This window comes from Aotus nancymaae, unplaced genomic scaffold, assembly GCF_030222135.1.
Source record: "Aotus nancymaae isolate 86718 unplaced genomic scaffold, 86718_ANA_hifiasm-v0.15.2.pri h1tg000014l, whole genome shotgun sequence".
Taxonomy (NCBI): Eukaryota; Metazoa; Chordata; class Mammalia; order Primates; family Aotidae; genus Aotus; species Aotus nancymaae.
The window spans coordinates 83,581,714-83,602,203 of record NW_026988425.1 but is presented as its reverse complement, the minus strand read 5'-3'; the positions used below and the strand labels follow the sequence as shown (position 1 = coordinate 83,602,203).

General features: G+C 39.2%; 1 long non-coding RNA gene across 1 annotated transcript in view; it reads right to left on the bottom strand.

The window, feature by feature from the left end:
• LOC135274882 (uncharacterized) overlaps positions 1 to 20,490 on the bottom strand; it is a 99,843-nt gene that overhangs the window by 76,342 nt on the left and 3,011 nt on the right. The window lies entirely within an intron of this gene.

Genomic DNA, 20,490 nt, shown 5'->3' with positions numbered 1-20,490 from the left:
GGCACTTTAAAAGATGGTGGAAAAAACCTCCATCGCATTCTAGTTTTCCTTATTGTTACGGGCTAAATGTTTGTGTCCCCCCATTCACATATAATTGATATGCTGAAATCTTAATCCCCAATATGATGGTACTAGGAGGTAGAGCTTTGGGGAGGTAATTAGGTCATGAGAGTGGAGCTCTCATGAATGGGATTAGTACCCTCATTAGAAGAGACATGAGCTTGCCCTCTCTGCTGTCCAACATCTGAAGACACAGCAAAAAGATGACCATCTACAAATCATGAAGAGTACTCCCACCAGACACAGGATCTGCAGGCACCCTGCAGAATTCCAGCCTTCACAACCATAAGAAATAAACCTTTGTTGTTTAAGCCACTCAGTCTACAGTTTTCTGTACTAGCAGCCCAAACTAAGAAAACACTCATTTACCATCGGGTGCAGAGGAGGACTTTCATGTTTGACTCAATTTGAAGTAATATAAAGAAGGGAGGAGAAAAGCTCAAGCCCTGGGGCTAATTAACAGCTGCTTCTTAATGGAGTTGAGATGGACACCAAAGGCAAAACTAAAGGGAGACATGGACCCCTCTCTCTACTGGCATCCTCAATGATGCAGTGAATCAAGATGAAACTAAAACAACCCTAAAAATTGCACCAAGTTATGAGAAGACCACCAGCAGCAATAAAATCATACAAACTCTTGAGGGGAAGGGCACTGCTTCATCTCTACTAAGCAGCCCACCAACTCTAATATTCCTCCTTTCTGACAAAGGAGTAAGATACTAGTAAAAGGAGTTGAGGAGATTATATTTGAATCATATTTAAGGTCCATTTTTACAATGGAGTGAAATTATTTTAGCTTTGTTTTGTGTTTTTAATAATCAAAAGTGATGAGAAACTTGTGGAATGTGACTAAGAAATTGTCTTGGGAAACTCTCTACAAAGCGCTATTGGGAATTGTGATTGGAGGAAAAATAAACATTATTATATTACTATCTACTAAGTAGAATCTACTCAACAATACTGGTTACACTAAAATGTTGACTTCCTAAAGCAGGCTGGGAGGGGTGTGTTTTTGAGGAAAAGTTATATGCAGACTTCATAATAGTAGACAGTGGAAAAAAACAACAAAACCAAAGTGAAATATAGGGCTTATGGAAGGATATTTCAAAATAAGTTTAAAATTATATTCACATTTGATTGCATTATGTAAGTTGAAGATACAAACTTATCTATATCTTTCCCAAAAGGAGACAGTTTAGTATTATAAACCTTGGCTGTATATATCATCTTAGTTTTCAAAGCACTATTTCAAACTTTTACTTAGGAGCAAGAGAACAAACTTTCATTTCATATCCACTGTGCACATGACAGAATCTGGACCATAAAAAATGTTCAAACAGTGATTTTCAAATTAATCTATCACTTTATACCTACTTCTCCCCTTTGCTGTCATATATAGCAATATTTTGGTCATTAATCCATATTAATTGAAGATCAGAGAAGATGGATAGTTTTAATTATTTTTACAATGTACATGTATAATTTTGTAATTGAGAAAAATTAAACTTTAAAAAGGATTAGCATTTTGTTTATTTTACTTTAAGTTCTGGGTTACATGTGCAGATCTTGCAAGACTGTTAACACATGTATACACATGCCATGGTGGTTTGCTGCCTCCATCCCCCCATCATCGACATTAGGTATTTCTCCTAATGTTATTCCTCCCCAATCTCCCCATCCCCTGCTATCCCTCCCCCCACCCCCCCCACCCCCCAACAGACCCCAGTGTGTGATGTCCTCCTCCCTGAGTCCATGTGTCCTCATTGTTCAACACCAACTTATGAGTGAGAACATGTGGTGTTTGGTTTTCTGTTCTTGTGTAAGTTTGCTGAGAATGATGGCTTCCAGAGTCATCCATGTCCCTGCAAAGGACATGAACTCATCCTTTTTTATGGTTATATGTGCCACATTTTCTGTATCTAGTCTATCTTTGATGGGTATTTGGGTTGGTTCCAAGTCTTTGCTATTGTAAACAGTGCCACAACAAACACACATGTGCATGCATCTTTATAAAAGATCGATTAATAATCCTTTGGGTATATACCCAGTAATGGGATTGCTAGGTCAAATGGTATTTCTATTTCTAGATCCTTGAGGAATTGCAACACTGTCTTCCACAATGGTTGAACTAATTTACACTCCTACCAACAGTGTAAAGCATTCCTATTTTTCCACAGCCTCTCCAGCATCTGTTGTTTCCAGATTTTTTAATGATCACCATTCTAACTGGCATGAGATGGTATCTCAATGTGGTTTTGATTTGCAATTTTATAGTGTCCAGTGATGATGAGCATTTTTTCATATGTTTGTTGGCCACATAAATGTCTTCTTTTGAAAAGTGTCTGTTCATATCTTTCATCCACTTTTCAATGGGGTTGTTTCTTTCTTGTATATTTGTTTTAGTTCTTTGTAGATTCTGGATATTAGCCCTTTGTCAGATGGGTAGCTTGCAAAAGCTTTTTCCCATTCTGTTGGTTACTGGTTCACTCTAATGATTGTTTCTTTTGCTGTGCAGAAGCTCTGGAGTTTAATTAGATCCTATTTGCCTATTTTGGCTTTTGTTGCCATCGCTTTTGTTGTTTTAGTAGTGAAGTCCTTGCCTATGCCTATGTCCTGAATGGTTTTGCCTATGTTTTCTTCTAGGGTTTTTACAGTGTTAGGTCTTATGTTTAAATCTTTAATCCATCTGGGGTTAATTTTTGTTTAAGGTGTAAGGAAGGAGTCCAGTTTCAGCTTTCTGCACATGGCCAGCCAGTTTTCCCAACACCATTTATTAAACAGGGAATCCTTTCCCCATTGCTTGTTTTTGTCTGGTTTGTCAAAGATCAGATGGTTGTAGATGTGGCGTTGCTTCTGAGGCCTCTGTTCTGTTCCATTGGTCTACATCTCTGTTTTGGTACCAGTATCACGCTGTTTTGGTACCAGTATCACGCTGTTTTGATTACTGTAGGCTTGTAGTATAGTTTGAAGTCAGGTAGCGTGATGGCTCCAGCTTTGTTCTTTTTGCTTAGGATTGTCTTGGCTATGTGGCCTCTCTTTTGGTTCCATATAAAGTTTAAGGCGTTTTTTCCAGTTCTGTGAAGATCAATGGTAGTTTGATGTGGATAGCATTGAATTTATAAATAACTTTGGGCAGTATGGCCATTTTCATGGTACTGATTCTTCCGAACCATGAGCATGGAATGTTTTCCATCTGTTTGTGTCCTCTCTTATTTCCTTGAGCAGTGGTTTGTAATTATCCTTGAAGAAGTCCTTTATGTTCTTTGTTAGTTCTCCCATTCACAATTGCTACAAAGAGAATAAAATACCTAGGAATACAACAACGGATTAGCATTTTATTCAATGTCTCCCTCTTCATACCAACTCATGCTTTAATTTGCATATAAGCTCAGTACTCACCCACAAAATCCACAAATGCTGAGCATCTGTTGGTTTTGCCAGTGTTGCTTCCATTCTCCCTCTTCTGTAAACAGCACCTCTGTTTTCCTTTGAAGAACTTCCCAAACTCCATTTTATATAGTCTTTTTATTTCTTTTCTCTCTTTTTTTTTTTTAGATGGAGTCTCACTCAGTCACCCAGGCTGGAGTGCAGTGGCACAATTTTGGCTCACTGCAACCTCTGCCTCCCAGGTTCAAGCAATTCTCATGCCTCAGCCACCCAAGTGGCTGGGATTACAGGTGTGTACCACCACAACCAGCTAATTTTTGTATTTTTTTTAGTAGAGATAGGGTTTCACCATGTTGGTCAGGCTGGCCTTGAACTCCTGACCTTAAGGAATCTACTGGTCTCGACCCCTCAAAGTGCTGAGATTACGGGTGTCAGCCACCATGCCCAGCCAATTTCACATGGTCTTGATAGAACAGTCAATCTCCTGGCCAAGGAATGGGCACAAAATCCAAGCAAGACCATTAAACCTTAACCTTTCTTCTCACTATTTGAACCCTAAGCAGTAACAAGAATGAACAAATAATAGAACTAATTTTTCCCAGTAGTGATACCGAAGGTATCCATTACTTTCTAAAACCTTGGACACCAAAGCTATAATAGTTTCTATATTTCTGAAGCATGATTTTGTTAAGCCTAAGTTTTAAATCTGTGAGCTACCCAAAATATTTATAACAAATTCCACTTCCCAACCTCCACTTCACCCTTAAGTTTGAGTTGGCTTCTGATTGTTTAAGACCAAACTACACAAAAACCTTCGGGATAGGACATGACACATCTACTGTCCTTCTTCCAGATTCCATCTCTCTTTACTTTCCTAATAGTTTGCAGAACTACTCAACATTTCAACATCCATTTCCTTCATTTCAAGCTCTCTTTAGTCAATATCCTCAACTCATTTGTCCTAGGTCTTTCTACTTAACTGTTTGCCTAATAAAAAACTGCCTTCTTTACTCCCAGTCCTGGGGGCTGATAGAGAAAACCTGACAGTCATTAGGGTTGGTATCTCAATTCATTTTCAGTTTCTATTCTCAGGTTTTCCATAATGATTAGAAGCAAAGCCTTTCTGGTTTTCTGCTCATTTCACTTCTCATTCTCCATAGCAATTTCAGAATTCTCTCCACTCTCCTTAAATCTCCAACTAGATCACGTCTTTTCAGCAATGTCTGCACAAAGAAAGTAAAAGTCATGGAATGGAAATTCACTCTTCTGGCCAGAAGACTCTCAAACCAAATTGTATTCAAGCCAGTCTTCTCTCCCACTCTGAATTTAAGTGGGAATGCAGTCTTCTTTTGCACTTAAGACTAATCCTCAGAATTGTGCACCTATCCCTATCTTCCTTCTGAGAGAAGTAGCTTTATCAATTCTGTCTCTTCTATATCTTTAACCTCAATCTCTAGATTGGCTCCAAGGCGATTACAGGTAAATATGATGAATGCCATCCTTTTTCATCAAAAATTCCTGGAGGAAGGCCGGGCGCGGTGGCTCATGCCTATAATCCCAGCACTTTGGGAGGCCAAGACGGGTGGATCACGAGGTCAAGAGATCGAGACCATCCTGGTCAACATGGTGAAACCCTGTCTCTACTAAAAATACAAAAATTAGCTGGGCATGGTGGGGCATGCCTGTAGTCCCAGCTACTCAGGAGGCTGAGGCAGGAGAATTGCTTGAACCCAGGAGACGGAGGTTGCGGTGAGCCAAGATCGCGCCATTGCACTCCAGCCTGGGTAACAAGAGCGAAACTCCATCTCAAAAAAAAAAAAAAAAAAAAATCCTGGAGGAGTCTCCTTTTAGCTACTGCTTTATTATTCTTTTCTCATTCCCTACTAAATTAAAGTAGTATCTGCCCAGCATGTAAAGAATAGTGATAGAGACAAGAAGCAGCCAAGGCTTCCTCAGTAAAACCCCACCTTACAGCCTAAAACAGCCTGAAGCTGAAAAACTGGACTGCTGGTCCCAGAGACTCTCTGACTATCCTGTGCACTGGGAGAATGGAGTGGAGCCTTGGGACAAGGAGACTGGCCTCTCCCATTCCTGGGTGGTAACCTGGGATTCAATCAGAGACAGGAGAGCCTGTCAACAGGCTCTCCACCTCACTTTGCTGAGTTGTACTTGCTTTTTCCTTTTGCCCAATAAATTCCATTCTTCACCCTTCTGTGTGCCTGTGAGTCTAATCTTTCCTGGTCATATGACAAGAACCAATTTTTTTCCTACAACAATGGGGCATAGGAAAGTGGGGAGAGGGAGCAGTGTGTAAGCAGAGCCCATCTGATTCAGGGTTCAAAAGGCACCACACAAAGGCCAGTCCAGCATGGAGAGGTCAAGCTTGGGTAGGGTAAGGATATAACCACTAGAGGGGCAGTCTGAAACACGGTGGCAGAGCCTAGGTAGGGAAACAGGGCATCCACATTCAAGGGAGGATGACAGTGGAAACAGGAGATTGATCACAGGCAGGGAAAGACTGATCAAGTAAGTTAATCTGACAAGGTCAATGGGAGCCTGGTTTCTCAGTGTCAAAAAGAAGGTTACCTATATAGAAAAGGAGAAAATTAGAACAAACCCTGAAGTGTTAGAATTTATAGTAGCAGTGTAAACTCATGGTTTTATAGAGATAGAGACAGAGAGAGAAATATAGATGCAACTTGCAACTACAATTCATATGTACATATATATACACATATATATACACACATATATATACACATATATATACACACATATATATATATGATAGCTCTCTCCACTGCGACAGCCTCTAAGTACCACACTCTAAAAGCAAGGAGTACACCTAGTGGTGCTACAAAGACTCAGGGCTAACTTGGAGAAATGACTGATTCCAGAGCTAGGCAGGTGAATTACAAGATGAGCTTGTTAAGTACAACAAGTATGGGGGAAGTACAAGATGAGCTTGTATCATGTGCCAGAAAAATAGAAAGTAGTCAAAATATGATGAAGATATGTCAAAAGACATCTTGAAGGGATTTCTACTAGCTAAACTGGGGACAAGCTGAAGATCACGATAAATAATAATAAAGGCTCATATTAATCAATGGTCATATAAATAAACAAACAGAAAGTTTGACAAGAAATAGGATACTTGCAAAGTTTCAAAAAACTTCCATACAAAATACCTACAAATTCCCTAAGGTCAGGGTGGGGACTAAGTAGCTGAGAATTCGAACAGACATATCCTTATTCAAATGATCATTAGTAAAGGGACAAACCAAAACTGTACATTATCTGACAGTAATCATTGAGGAGAAAACAGCATCACTTTTTAAGTGTTCCTGTCAAAATCAAATCATTCGGCCTTTTTCAACTGAACCCTAGTACATAATGACTATTTGCTCAACTCTCTCAACAGTGGTGTATAATTAATACCATTCTAAATGTATTTTTAAAACTTATTTTTTTTCATCCAATACATGCGGTGGTGGTTAATTTTATCTGTCCACTTAACTGGGCCACAGGATGCCCAGATATCTAGCTAAAGGTTATCTGGTTGTATCTGTGAGGATGTTTCTGAAAGAGATTAGCATTTGGATTGGCAGACTGAGTAAAACAGATGGGCCTCCCCAGTGTGGGTGGGCATTATGTAATCCACTGAGGGCCTGAAGAGAACAAAGAGATGGAGGATGTTTCAATCTGCTTTCTGATTGTTTGCTCTGGTATGTGGCTCTATTCCTCCCCTTAGCACTCCTGGGTCTTAAGACTTGTTCTGAATTCAGACTTGTATTAGGTTGGTGTAAACTAATTGCAATTTTTGCTATTACTTTTAACTAAATTAGCTTTACTAGTTTTGCACCAACCTAATACTAAATTACACCACAAGCTTCCTGGTAAGTTAAGCAGACAGCAGATCATGGGACTTCTTAGCCTCCTTAATGTCAAGAACCATTTATTTGTTATTTTTTAATAAATAAATAAATTCTGTTTTTTCTGGAGAACTCTGACTAATACAGATGTCTTAGGGTGTTAGGCTTAATTCTCACCCAGAACTATGGTTGAAAAAGAAAACAAGTTGAACTGTACGCAGAGGTACAATCTATAAAATACCTAGTCTTCAAAAGGGTCAAGACCATTAAAGACAGGAAAGGTTGTATTGCTGCTCCCACCAGAAGGAGACTAAAAAGGCCTGAAAACTATATGTAACAGGTGATTCTAAACTGGATCCTTTTGCTCTAAAGGGGAGTATTGAGACAACTGACAAAACTTGATTGGGATTTGAGTATTAGATGGTAGTAAGGTCTAATGTTAATGATTTGATTTCCATGGTTGTACTATGGCTATGAAGGCAAATGTCTTTATTTGCAGGAAATATACAGTGTTTACTGGAAGTGAAGCATCATATTGGCAGTTTACTTTCAAATGGTCCAGGAAAAAAAGGTCCAGTCTTCTGTACTGTACCTGCAAATTTTCTGTACATTTTGTATTGTTTCAAAATTTTGAAAATAAAAAATGGACAAATATAAAACTGAAATTCATCATCATCCTCCTTCCCCATGTTCCACATCTCAGTGAGGGACTCCACCATATAGCAACTTGCCTAAGCCAGAAATCCAGTGTGATCCTGATTCCTCTTCCCTCTAACCCCCAATTAACACCCTTCCTCTTACCCATATTCAATTACACACCAAGATCTGATGATTCTACCTAATTATTTCGTTATTTAAAAAATAATTTTAGGCCACTACAGTGGCTCACGCCAGTAATCCCAGCACTTTGGGAGGCCGAGGAAGTCAGATCACAAGGTCAGGAGTTCAAGACCAGCCTGGCCCACATGGTGAAATCCCTGTCTCTACTAAAAATACAAAATTAGCCGGGAGCGGTGGAGCACGCCTATAATCCCAGCTACTCAGGAAGCTGAGGCAGAGGAATCACCTGAACCCAGAAGGCGGAGGTTGCAGTGAGACAAGAGAGCACCACTGCACTACAGCCTGGGCAAAAGAGCAAGACTCTTGTCTTGGAAAAATTAAAATTAAAAAATTAAAAATAATTTTAAAAATTAAAAACATATTTAAGTTTGTTTTAAAATCATATATATTTTAGTGATCGGTGTTTAGAATACCTGACTACTGAATTTACCAAACTTATGAATAAAGAAGTACCTCTACACAGAAATGTTTTTAGAGATTTTAATTTCTAAGAGAGACATCAGGTATATATATCAATATATGTAACAAATAAAATATTCAGTAATTAAGACCTTTGAAATAACCTTTCTATTATCTAGATGCAAATCTGTTCAGAATACTTTAAATGTCAGCTATATACTATGCTAAAAATACAGATAAACATTATTACGAGTTTCAGTTAGCTTCCTCTCAGGTATTTTGCTCTTTGCCATGGTACGCAATTGCATTTTTCCTTTGGTCCAATTAAAAGCAGGCTGAAAGACTCCTTGTTCCTCAGTTTCAAATAACTTATCAAGTGTAATATAAGCAGAAAAATGCTAAAAGATAATATATGTATTTTTAATGTTGCTTTTTAACCATAAAACTTAACTTTAGCCAAAGCCAGTAATCCTTATTTAACTGGAATTGGATACTTACTTCACGACAGCAACCCTGTGACAATCAGCATACATTTATAAAAATGGTAGTTTGAACTTAAGTCCTATTTTTAATTCATCAGTCTCGTGGTTTTCATGTGGTTATCCAGAAAAACTACTCATCAGTGTCTACAATCATACAATGAAAAATTTCTTAAAGAAAACATTCCACTATCAATCTATAGCATATCAATAAATATTTATTGAGTGTATATAATGTGACAGGCACTACGCTACGTGCTGGAGATATAAAAATGTTTCACATTTGGACACTAGATAAGACAAGGAAAGTGCCCTTGAGAGGATTGAAATATTGTGGAAGAGATATTATGTACAAACTACGGATAAAATTGTTAAGGAATAGAATTTTAAAAGAGGCTGTGAACACAAAAGAGAAACATACAATCCAAACTAAGGGATGGGAGGATTGTTGCAGAAGCCTTCTCAGAAGAGGTCATATCTTATTGATAAATAGTGTTATAGTACTTGCTTGCAGCATAGCTTAATGATTAAAAACAAAGGTTCAAATCCTACCACCACCATTTACTAGCTGTTTGAGCTTGGGCACGTTACTTAATCACCTTAAGCCTGTTTTCTTGTCTATAAAATGGATATAACAGTATTTACCACATAGAATTCTTAAAAGGATCAAACAGGATAATGAGTGAAAAACACACTGCCTGCCATAAAATATGCCATTATTTCAGTTGTTAATAAATATGGTGTGATCTCTTTCTCTCTAGTGCATGGACGCACCTCAGTCAGCAAATAACCTCATGAATTTTGGACTTCTTAGCCAATGTATCCATGTCTTATACACGTATGAAGGAAAAAAACTGCTTCATTCCACCACCACTAGCCACTCCTCTCATTCCTCTCATCATCTGTTATCAGTCAAGATTCCCAATCTGCTGAAAAATTTTACTGACTTCCTGTCATTACCAGACATGCCTGCCCCATGTTCACTCTTTAATGTGAGCCTAACCACCAGGGTTGTCTCTGGACTATCTAATACAACTGTCATCTTATCCCTCTCTGTTCCCACAGTCGCCAGGAGACAAATCGCTTGCCCTTCACTCTCATACTGCTCCCCTGATAAGACTTCCTTAATGATGTTTTGGTGACTTTTATGCAGTTCACTAAACCACCTTTGCAGTTATTTGCCACCACTGTCTCCTAGCTACTGGCCAACGTTTTATTTCATTTGGGGTGACCAGCAAATTTCAAATAACTCAAATTATGTGCAAATGAACATACAACAACAAAAATATTTACAAAATAAAATCAAGAATAACTGCAGAGAAAGACCAAAAAAAAAAAAAAATAAGCCAAGTATTTAGAACACAAAATCACTAGGGCTTCTGAAAATGAGAAAGGTTAGTACTATAAATAGAATTAACAGTATCGCCTTCTGTTCTTTTCCACATTATCCTCTTAAGCATCAAGAATCTGTGTTATAATCAGCCGAGCACAGTGGCTCACACCTGTAATCCCAATACTTTGGGAGGCCTAAGTGGGTGGATCACTTGAGGTCAGGAGTTCAAGACCAGCTTGGCCAACATGGTGAAACCTATCTCTACTAAAAATACAAAAAATTAGCCAGGCGTAGTGGCAGGCGCCTGCAATCCCAGTTTTCAGGAGGCTGAGGCAGGAGAATCGCTTGAACCCAGGTGACAGAGGTTGCAATGAGCGGAGATCACGTCACTGCACTCCAGCCTAGGGGACAGAGACAGAATGAGATGAGATCTTGGCTCAAAACAAAAGAATCTCTTGGAGTATGTTTGAATTCGAGTTGCTAGAAAAAAAGAATCTATGTTACAATCAGTCTTTCCCTGCAATAATCTCCCACTAGCCACTTGTCCATGAAGGTACTCAGTCTTACAGGTTCTTCTCTTTTTCTTCATTCATTGGCAGAAAGACCCAAAAGAGGAACAAGGCTCAGCCCAGTATTCTTATAGATTCACTTTTCTGAAGGTTTCTTCCAAGTTTTACCAAAACATACCTAAATAACAGCAAAATAATAATAAATATAAAAATAAAGCTAAAAGACTTCTTTCTAATTAAATGGTCCCCTGGTACAAATAAAGTATTCCTTATTTCTAACTTAAAAGATGATTTGGACATTAGAACTATTAGATAAAATGATATCTACTCTAGCTTTCAAATTTCCTTTTTAACCCATACCTTACCAAAAAAAGTATTAGTTTTTTATTATTTTAATGAGCCCTTCTCCTTTGTAACTTCCAAAAATATTTTGGCTTTACTAAAACATTACTCCCACTTTCTAAAGACCAGGACTGAATAAATCATTTTCATCTGTAAATTATTCATGATTTAATTCTGTTCTTCACTTTGGATACTTTGTTATGTGCCTCTTTACAATAGCATGCATAGCCCTATGCGCATATATTCCTTCATAGATGTTTCAAAGTCCAAACTAATAAAACACTAAATTCCTTTCTGTTGCATTCTCTCTAGCCAAATAATTTGAAATGCATACATGACTACAAAATATTATGTCAATTTTGAACAAGAAATTTCAGATGCCTCATGTTTCCACTAAAATGTATTCATTTAAGTACTTTATACCCGAAACAAAAAGACATTTGTGTTACAAAAACAATAAATATAAAACCAATTGCTGGGCCAGGCACAGTGGCTCACACCTGTAATCCCAGTTCTTTGGGAGGCCGAGGTGGGTGAATCACCTGCATTCAGGAGTTCAAGACCAGCCTGGCCAACATAGCAAAACCCTATTTCTCCTAAAAATAGACAAATTAGTCATGTAAGGCAGTGGAGTGCCTGTAATCCCAGCTACTTGGGAGGCTAAGGCAGGAGAATTGCTTGGACCCAGGAGGCAGAGGTTGCAGTGAGCCAATATTACACCACTGCACTCCAGCCTGGGTGACACAGGGAGACTCCTGTGTCACAAAAAAAAAAAAAAGCTGATTATCCAGAGAATTTGCTAGGTCATAGATTAAACATGTGATTTTAAGGTTTAGCCATCACCTAACCTGTTACCTGACCCCGAAACAAAATACTTATTAGAATTCTGAGGGTAGTGAGTTCTCAGTAAACGAACTAAAATTGCCCCTCCTCCTTATAGCTTTCCCTTGGCAAACACTTCCTTTATCACACCTTTTTTTTTTTTTTTTTTTTTTTTTTTTTGATATGGAGTCTCACTCTATCAACCAGGCTGGAATGTGGTGGCACGATCTCGGCTCACTGAAACCTTCTCCACTCCCTGGGTTCAAGCAATTCTCCTTGCCTCAGCCTTCCAAGTAACTGGGATTACAGGTGCTTGTCACCACACCCAGCTAATTTTGCATTTTCAGTAGAGATGAGATTTCACCATGTTGCCCAGGCTGGTCTCAAACTTCTGACCTCAAATGATCTGCCCCCACAGCTTCCCAAAGTGCTGGGATTACAGGCATGGGCCACCTCGTCCGGCCTCTTTTTTTTAAAACTTTAAAGTTTAGGGGTACAAGTGCAGGTTCGTTATATAAGTAAACTTACGTCATAGGGGCTTGTTGTACAGACTATTTCATCACTCAACTATTAAGCCTAGTATCCATTAATTGTTTTCTTGATCCTCTCCCTCCTTCCACCCACTACCCTTTGAAAGGTCCAGTGTGTGTTTTCTCCTCTATGTGTCCACGCGTTCTCATTATTTGGCTCCCACTTACAAGTGAGAACATGCAGTATTTTGTTTTCTGTTTCTGTGTTAGTTTGCTAAGGATAATGGCCTCCAGCATCATCCACGTCCCTGTAAAGGACATGATCTCATTCTTTTAATGACTGCATAGTATTCCATGGTATTATCTGTACCACGTTTTCTTTATCCAGTCTATCATTGATGGGCATTTGGGTTGATTCCATGTCTTGTTATTGTGAATAGTGCTGCAATAGCTACTTCTTCAAGTAAAAATCCCAAACACTAGGAAAAACAGTAACATAAAAACTGAGCTGATTAAGAATGGGTGAGAAGCAAAAATTCTCCCTTACAATTTTTAAATTATTATAAGATAAAGATATTAACAGTAAGTAAAACTAACTTTAGGTAGCAGAATGTTGGGAAATAATTCCATTAAACAGTACTGAGAAGTTAGTGGTAGCAAATAACAAGTTTTGGCGTTTTAAAAAATCATTTATAATAGTGATCTCCTTCATCAACAGAGAAAATGTGGATGCCTAGAAGGGCAATATCTCCAGGTAAGGTATTGAATATGAAATCCCAGCTAGCCATATATAAGTTTGACATTTAAAAACCGGGAACTGGTTCCTTTCTGTTGTACTTTGCCACTAAAACTCAATATCCAACAAGAAAATACTGTATTGTAAAAGACAAAAAAGGCCAGGTGTGGTGGTTCACACCTGTAATCTCAGCACTTTGAGAGGCCGAGGTGGGCAGATCACCTGAGGTCAGGAGTTTGATACCAGCCTGACCAACATGGTGAACCCTGTCTCTACTAAAAATACAACCGGGTGTGGTGGCCTGTAGTCCCAGCTAGCTACTCGGGAGACTGCAGCAGGAGATCACCTGAAGCCAAGAGGCGGAGGTGGAGCTTGCAGCAAACCAAGATTATGCCACTGCACTCCAGCCTGGGCAACAACGAGACTCCATCTCAAAAAAAAAAAAAAAAAAAAAAAAGACAAAAAAATAACAGATGTTGGAGAAAAGGGAATGCTTATACACTGTTGGTGGGGATGTAAATTAGTTCAGCCACTGTGGAAAGCAGTTTAGAGATTTCTCAATGAACTAAAAATTGAACTACCATTCGACCTGGCAATCCCATTACTACGTATATACCCAAAGGAAAATAAATTGTGTTACGAAAAGGCCCATGAACTTGTATACTCATTGCAGCACTGTTCACAATAGCAAAGATATGGAATCAACCTAGATGCCTACCAATGGTGGATTAGATAAAGAAAATGTGGTACATATATACCACGGAATACTATACAGCCATAAAAAGATGAAATCATGCTCTTTGCAGCAACATGGATGTATTTGGAATCCATTATATGAAGTGAATTAATGCAGAAGCATAAAGCCAAATACTGCATGTTCTCATTTACAAGTGGGAGACAAAGACCGGATATACATGGACATAAAGACAGGAATAACAGACACTAGGGACTACTGGCACAGGAGTAGGAAGGGCAACAAAACCACCTATTGGGTATTGTGCTCACTACCTGGGTGACCAGATCAATTATACCCCAAACCACAGCATCACACAGTGTATGCATGTAACAATCCTGCACATGTGCCCCTGAAATCTAAAATTAAAGTTAAAATTTAATTAAATAAGAAAATAAAAACATAAAAATAGAATGGGTTCTCAGGTTGCTTAAAGGCAGGGGTTGATATAACGACTTTAATGGGTCTCTTCAGTCCTTTCATCCTTGGGAAAATAAAATTATTTTTCAAAGTAGATATGCTATATAAGCTATACATGCTATATAAAATTATCAAAATTTCGGCCAGGTATGGTGGCCCACACCTGTAATCCCAGCACTTTTGGAGGCTAAGGCAGGTGGATCACTAGAGGCCAGGAATTCAAGACTAGCCTGGCCAACATGGCAAAACCCTGTCTCCACTAAAAATACAAAACTTAGTGGAGTGTGGTGACACAGGCCTATAATCCCAGCTTGAATCCAGGGGACAGAGGTTACAGTGGGCCAAGATTGAGCCACTGCACTCCAGCTGGGCACTGTCTCAAAATAAAATAATCAAATGTTTGAAAAAGAAACATTAAAAAAAAAAATTTTTTTTGAGACAGGGTCTCACTCTGTCACCCAGGCTGGAGTGCAATGGCACGAGCTCAGCTAACTGCAGACTCAACCTTCCAGGCTCAAGTGATCCTCCTACCTCAGCCTCCCGAATAGTTGGGACTACAGGCACACACCACCACAACTGGTTAATTTTTGTATTTTTTATAGAGACAGAGTCTTGCTATGTTGCCCAGACTGACCTCAAACCTCAAACTCTGCACTCAAGCAATCCTCCCACCTATGCCTCTCAAGTTCTGGTGAGCCACCACACTCAGCCAGAAAATATTTTATTATAACAAATAAAATTTTACCCTCATTATATAAAGTTGTGCATAGTCAAAATTTATAAAGTAGTTCAGAAAAGAAATTTAACATTCCTAATTCTTTCTGTAGACCAGATGCCATTTGAGCTTAGATGAATAAACTTTACCCACTCATTTTCTATATGATAACATGCATTGTCATAGCTTCACTGGCAATGCTTTTCTTTAGTTGCACATCTAGATGGAAATATACCAAAATGTTAACAGTGCTGTCTCTGAATGGACAGACAGTAGAATTATGGGTGATTTTATTTTAATCAAAAAATAAAAAATAACAGATTAAATGGTATTCATATAACATAAATTATACTACTTATTAAGGAGACCAGAATCCAAATTTGATAGTGAATTTCATCACAAAATCCATAACATATTTAAAAATGTACTAAGTATGAAGAACATAACATAATATGCATTATGCTTCTAATAACTCTCAAATCTAGAAAACAAATATTACTTATTTTGCTAATAATATAGCAAACTTCTCTCCAGTCTGCATGCCAATTTTGCTGCACTATGAGGATATTAAAGAATTAAGTCAGAGTTACAAAATCTTGAAATACAGAATTAAGACTAAAGGGAAAAAAAATCTCCCTTAGTTCCAGAGCACTCGAGCCTATCAGCTGCTAGTTAAAATAAAGATTAAGCATAGATTTCGTATTTTTCTTTATGAAACAGATTCTCACTATGACTACTGGTATGGGTATTTTTTGTTTGTTTTTTTACAACCAAACAAAAAACTCCAAACTTGGCAGTAATCTTGACATACCTCCTCAATATCATATACCTTGATAGCAGTAATCACTTTTCACTTTGACAGAGTTCTTAAGATTGAGTTTAAACTTTTATATATTAAGGTAAAAGAGCCATTTGACTCAAAAGCCAAAAAGCAAATATAAAAAGAAATTCCTACTTAAGCTCTGAAGAAGCTATGAAAGGGGGATGGGAAGCTAGTTATTCAGTCTAGTGGGAATTTTACTCAGTTGAGTCAATTGCATCTAGCAGAGGGATTAGAAAAAAGCAAAGGAGATAACATAGTAGTGGGATGTTATTCTGGGCACCAAAAGTGCATGTAACTGCACACTGGCAACAGTGAGACAAGCTAACAAAGGGGACAGAAGATGTACTTGACAGGAGTATAGAGAGTTAGCAGATGAGTAGGAGGAGATGGCATATGAGACGTAGGCTGGGGAGCAGTAGGAAAGAGCCTTGGTGGTAAAGAAGAATAGTTTAAATATAATACAAAATACAATAAGGGCCCAGTGAAGCAAGGTGAGAAGCCCAAGATAATGGCTACAGTACAGCATTTCAAGCTGTCTAAAGGGAATCTGGAAAGGGGGAAGTTATGAAAGTGACAAGAGAAAACATTCAAAGTCTGGTCCAAGAGTTTTGTTTTTGTTTTTATTTTAAGAAATGAAAAGATAAAGAGAGGTCAGGCGCTGTGGCTCACGTCACTTTGGGAGGCCGGGATGGGAGGATCTCTTCAGGCCAGGAGTTCAAAACCAGCCTGGCCAATATGGTAAAACCTGTCTCTACTAAAAATACAAAAATTAGGCCAAGTGCAGTGGCTCACGCCTGTAATCCCAACACTTTGGGAGGCCAAGGCGGGTGAATCATGAGGTCAGGAGTTCGAGACCAGCCTGGCCAACATAGTGAAACTGTGTCTCCACAGTGAAAACACAAAAAATCAGCTGGGCGTAGTGGCAGACGCCTATAGTCCCAGCTACCAGCTACCAGCTACTCAGGAGGCTAAGGCAGGAGAATTGCTTGAACCCGGGAGGTGGAGGATGCAGTGAGCCGAGATCTTGCCACTGCACTCTAGCCTGGGTGACAGAGTGGGACTCCGTCTCCAAAAAAAAATTAGCTGGGTGTGGCGGCACACACTTGTAATCCCAGCGACTCGGGAGGCTGAAGCACGACAATCGCTTTGGGAGGCAGAGGTTGCAGTGAGCTGAGATTGCACCACTGTACTCCAGCCTAGGGAACAGAGCGAGGCTCCCTCAAAAAAAAAATAAAAAATTGAAAAGATAAACAAGAGGCCAGGTGCAGTGGCTCAAGCCTGTAATCCCAGCAGTTGAAAGGCCAAGGAGGGTGAACTGCTTTAGCTCAGGGGGTGGAGACCAGCCTGAGCAACACGGCTAAATCCTGTCTCTACAAAAAATACAAAAAAAAAAAAAAATTAACTGGGCATGGTGGTGTGCATCTGTGGCTCCAGCTACTCGAAGGCTGAGGTGGGAGGATTGCTGGAGCCTGGGAGGCCAAGGTTGCAGTGAGCCAAGACTGCATCACTGCCTTCCAGCTTAGGCAACAGAGTGAGACCCCCATCTCAAAAAAAAAAAAAGCCAGGTGCCGTGGCTCACTCATGTAATCCCAGCACTTTGGGAGGCCAAGGTAGGGTGGATCAGAAGGTCAGGAGATGGAGACCATCCTGGCTAACACAGTGAACCCTGTCTCTACTAAAAATACAAAAAATGAGCCGGGCATGGTGGCACACATTCGTAGTCCCAGCTTCTCGGGAGGCTGAGGCTGGAGATTCGCTTGAACCTGGGAGGCAGAGGTTGCAGTGAGCCGAGATCACACCATTGTACTCCAGCCTGGGCAACAGAGCAAGGCTCTGTCTCAAAAAAAAAAAAAAAAAAAAGAGAGAGAGATTTAGAGGTGTCAGGAGTTGTTTCTGGTGTTTTCGTTGTTTGAAAAAAATAGGTGGAGGAAAACATCAAATAAACTCAAGTTTATACACGTGAGAACTAGGCATGTGCCCAAATCTAAAGAGAAGAAAGGTGATAACCAGGGTAAGTGAAAGATAACCAGGATAAAATGAAAATGGCAGGCCAGGCGCGATGGCTCATGCCTGTAATCCCAGCACTTTGGGAGGCTGAGACAGGCAGATCACTTGAGGTCAGAAGTTTGAGACCAGCCTGGCCAACATGGTGAAACCCCGTCTCTACTAAAAATACAAAAAATAGCCAGGGTGGTGATACGTGCCTATAATCCCAGCTGCTCCGGAGGCTGAGGCAGAAGAATTGCTTAAAGCCAGGAGGCAGAGGCTGTAGTGAGCCAAGATTGTGCCACTGCACTCCAGCCTGAGGGACAGAGAGTGACTCCATCTCAAAAATAAAAATAAAATGAAAATGGCAGCTAGTAAGAATTTCTTGGCAATTCTTCAGTTACCTAAGTACTTAGGAAGACACAGTAAAAAAGAAAATAAAGAAAAATAGCAAAATAAATAATAATGGCAACTATTCAAAAGATCCTGAAAGCTTCAAACACAAAGAATAATGTACCATGCAGTGACAGGAATGAAACATATAATATTTTAAAACAATTTTCCAAACTACAAATAAATTTCTTGGGGTTCTTTTTTATTAAATGCAATTCTGGTGTATTTAAACAGCTAATTCTTCTTTTTTTCTCAAATAAATTATATTCTAAGTAGATGAATTTTACTAAAAAAATCTGAAATCAGCTGTTGTTCACTAACTCTTAATTTTTAACATAAATGTGGACACAAATGTGTAATGAATTTATGTATTCATTGTGTATTACACTTTTAAATCCATTCCTTGCTCAGTGGTTTCTGAATGCTTAATAAATATTATTGACCTTATGCTGAGGAAAAGCTGTCATCTAAGAAATTTACCACTTCTACCACCAGGTGGAGAAAAAACACAAGTAGTATCTGTTATCAAAACTAGTACAAGGTCCCAAGTATTTTACCTAGATTTCCACCAGGTGTCAACCAAGAGGGGAGAAAAGACAAGATTGTTTTTACCACTTAAATATACAAATTCATAATTTTAAGCATAGCGATCTAAACTCTGAAATGGCCTGCTCGATAATTGTCTAAATAGTTTGCATATTTATACTCTATATATTGCTGTTGAGTCCAAGCTATTGCCTTGTCAAGTAAAATCCAATTCCCCAAAATTTACTTTATTCTGAAATAAATAAAACAGCAAGACCAGTAAGTTTAGCTTATTGTGACTCATAGGCTCAACCTATCCAAATACACTACGCAAAAGAATCTAAAATGTTTAGATAAGGAGAGCCAAAAATCTTCCAAGGTATTTTTGGTCATATATATAAAGATATATAGACACAGCACCAAATTCATACTTTCTCTCTTTACATTTCTCTTGTAAGGCAGTTCTGTTGATTGCCAATAATCTAGAGGAGTTTATGCTGTTATGCTCTGAATCCCAGGGTGATGTTACGAAAGCATTGCTATTTTTTACCATTCACAATAAAAAGAGAAATGTACCTATATTTAAGATGTATCATGAGAATTACTACGTTAAATGGTCCAAGGCTCTCCACTGAAAAAGCTTCACACAGTCAATCCCTATGTATATACCAAATCATGCTTTTTAAAAAACTATTTTACGCGCTTCACTAATTTCTAACAAAGATTTTCTGATTCTGTTGCAAACAGTGTGTCAGCTAAACCACTATGTCATATGACTTTTATAAGGTGGTACTTTTTTAGGCCGATCTCTATTCTTATTCCTCAGGACGCAGGAGTTGTAATCATGACTTACTCTGCAAATCTAGTCGGAGGTGGTATCTTAAAAAGGACTTTTTCTTCCTTCGAGGAAGTGGTCAAGCTTCCCCCCAGCCCTCACCCGTGTCATCCTGGAAACAACTTGGTTGTTTTTCGGTGCTAATTAAACGATGGAGGAGAAAGAAGTTCAGCCTACTGATTACATTATATTTGCTTCTCTACCTCACTCTTCAAAGGATTCTTTAAGGTTCCTTTGACCTCGACTGAGTTCATTTCCACCCTGCCTCCCAAGTACTGTTTAAAAAAAAAAAAAATTCAAGCCAAGAATACTATGAACAATACTTCTTGTCCGGTTTTAATACGTTTTCTTTTAAAATTCGTTAGATTGTGCTTAACAATCGGCCGCTTGCCCAACCGGTTTCTCCCTTCCCCCATCTCTCTTCACACATCACTTCTTCCTCCTCCCATCCAGGCAGTTGGCAAAACCCTGCAGTGCCGGTAACGCACGCTTCGGGCTGGTCACTGCAGTTTATCCTTACTTGGCTTTGCAAACAACTCCCCACCCAGCCCTTGTCCCCTGGCGCCCCGTTCTGCCGTTATCTTTCTAGCAGAGTGTGCTCGTTAAGGGGCTCCAGATAGCACGTAGAGGGTTTACGGTAGCCTGCCTACCAATAGGAGCCCACAATGAAGAGAAGTCAGGTTCAGCCTGCCGGCAGCTCCACTATCTCCTTCCCCTAGCTACTGTACCCGGCAGCGAGCGAGCAAGGGAGCGAGCAAGGGAGCGAGCAAGGGAGCGAGCAAGGGAGCGAGCGCGGCGCGGCGCGGGAGGG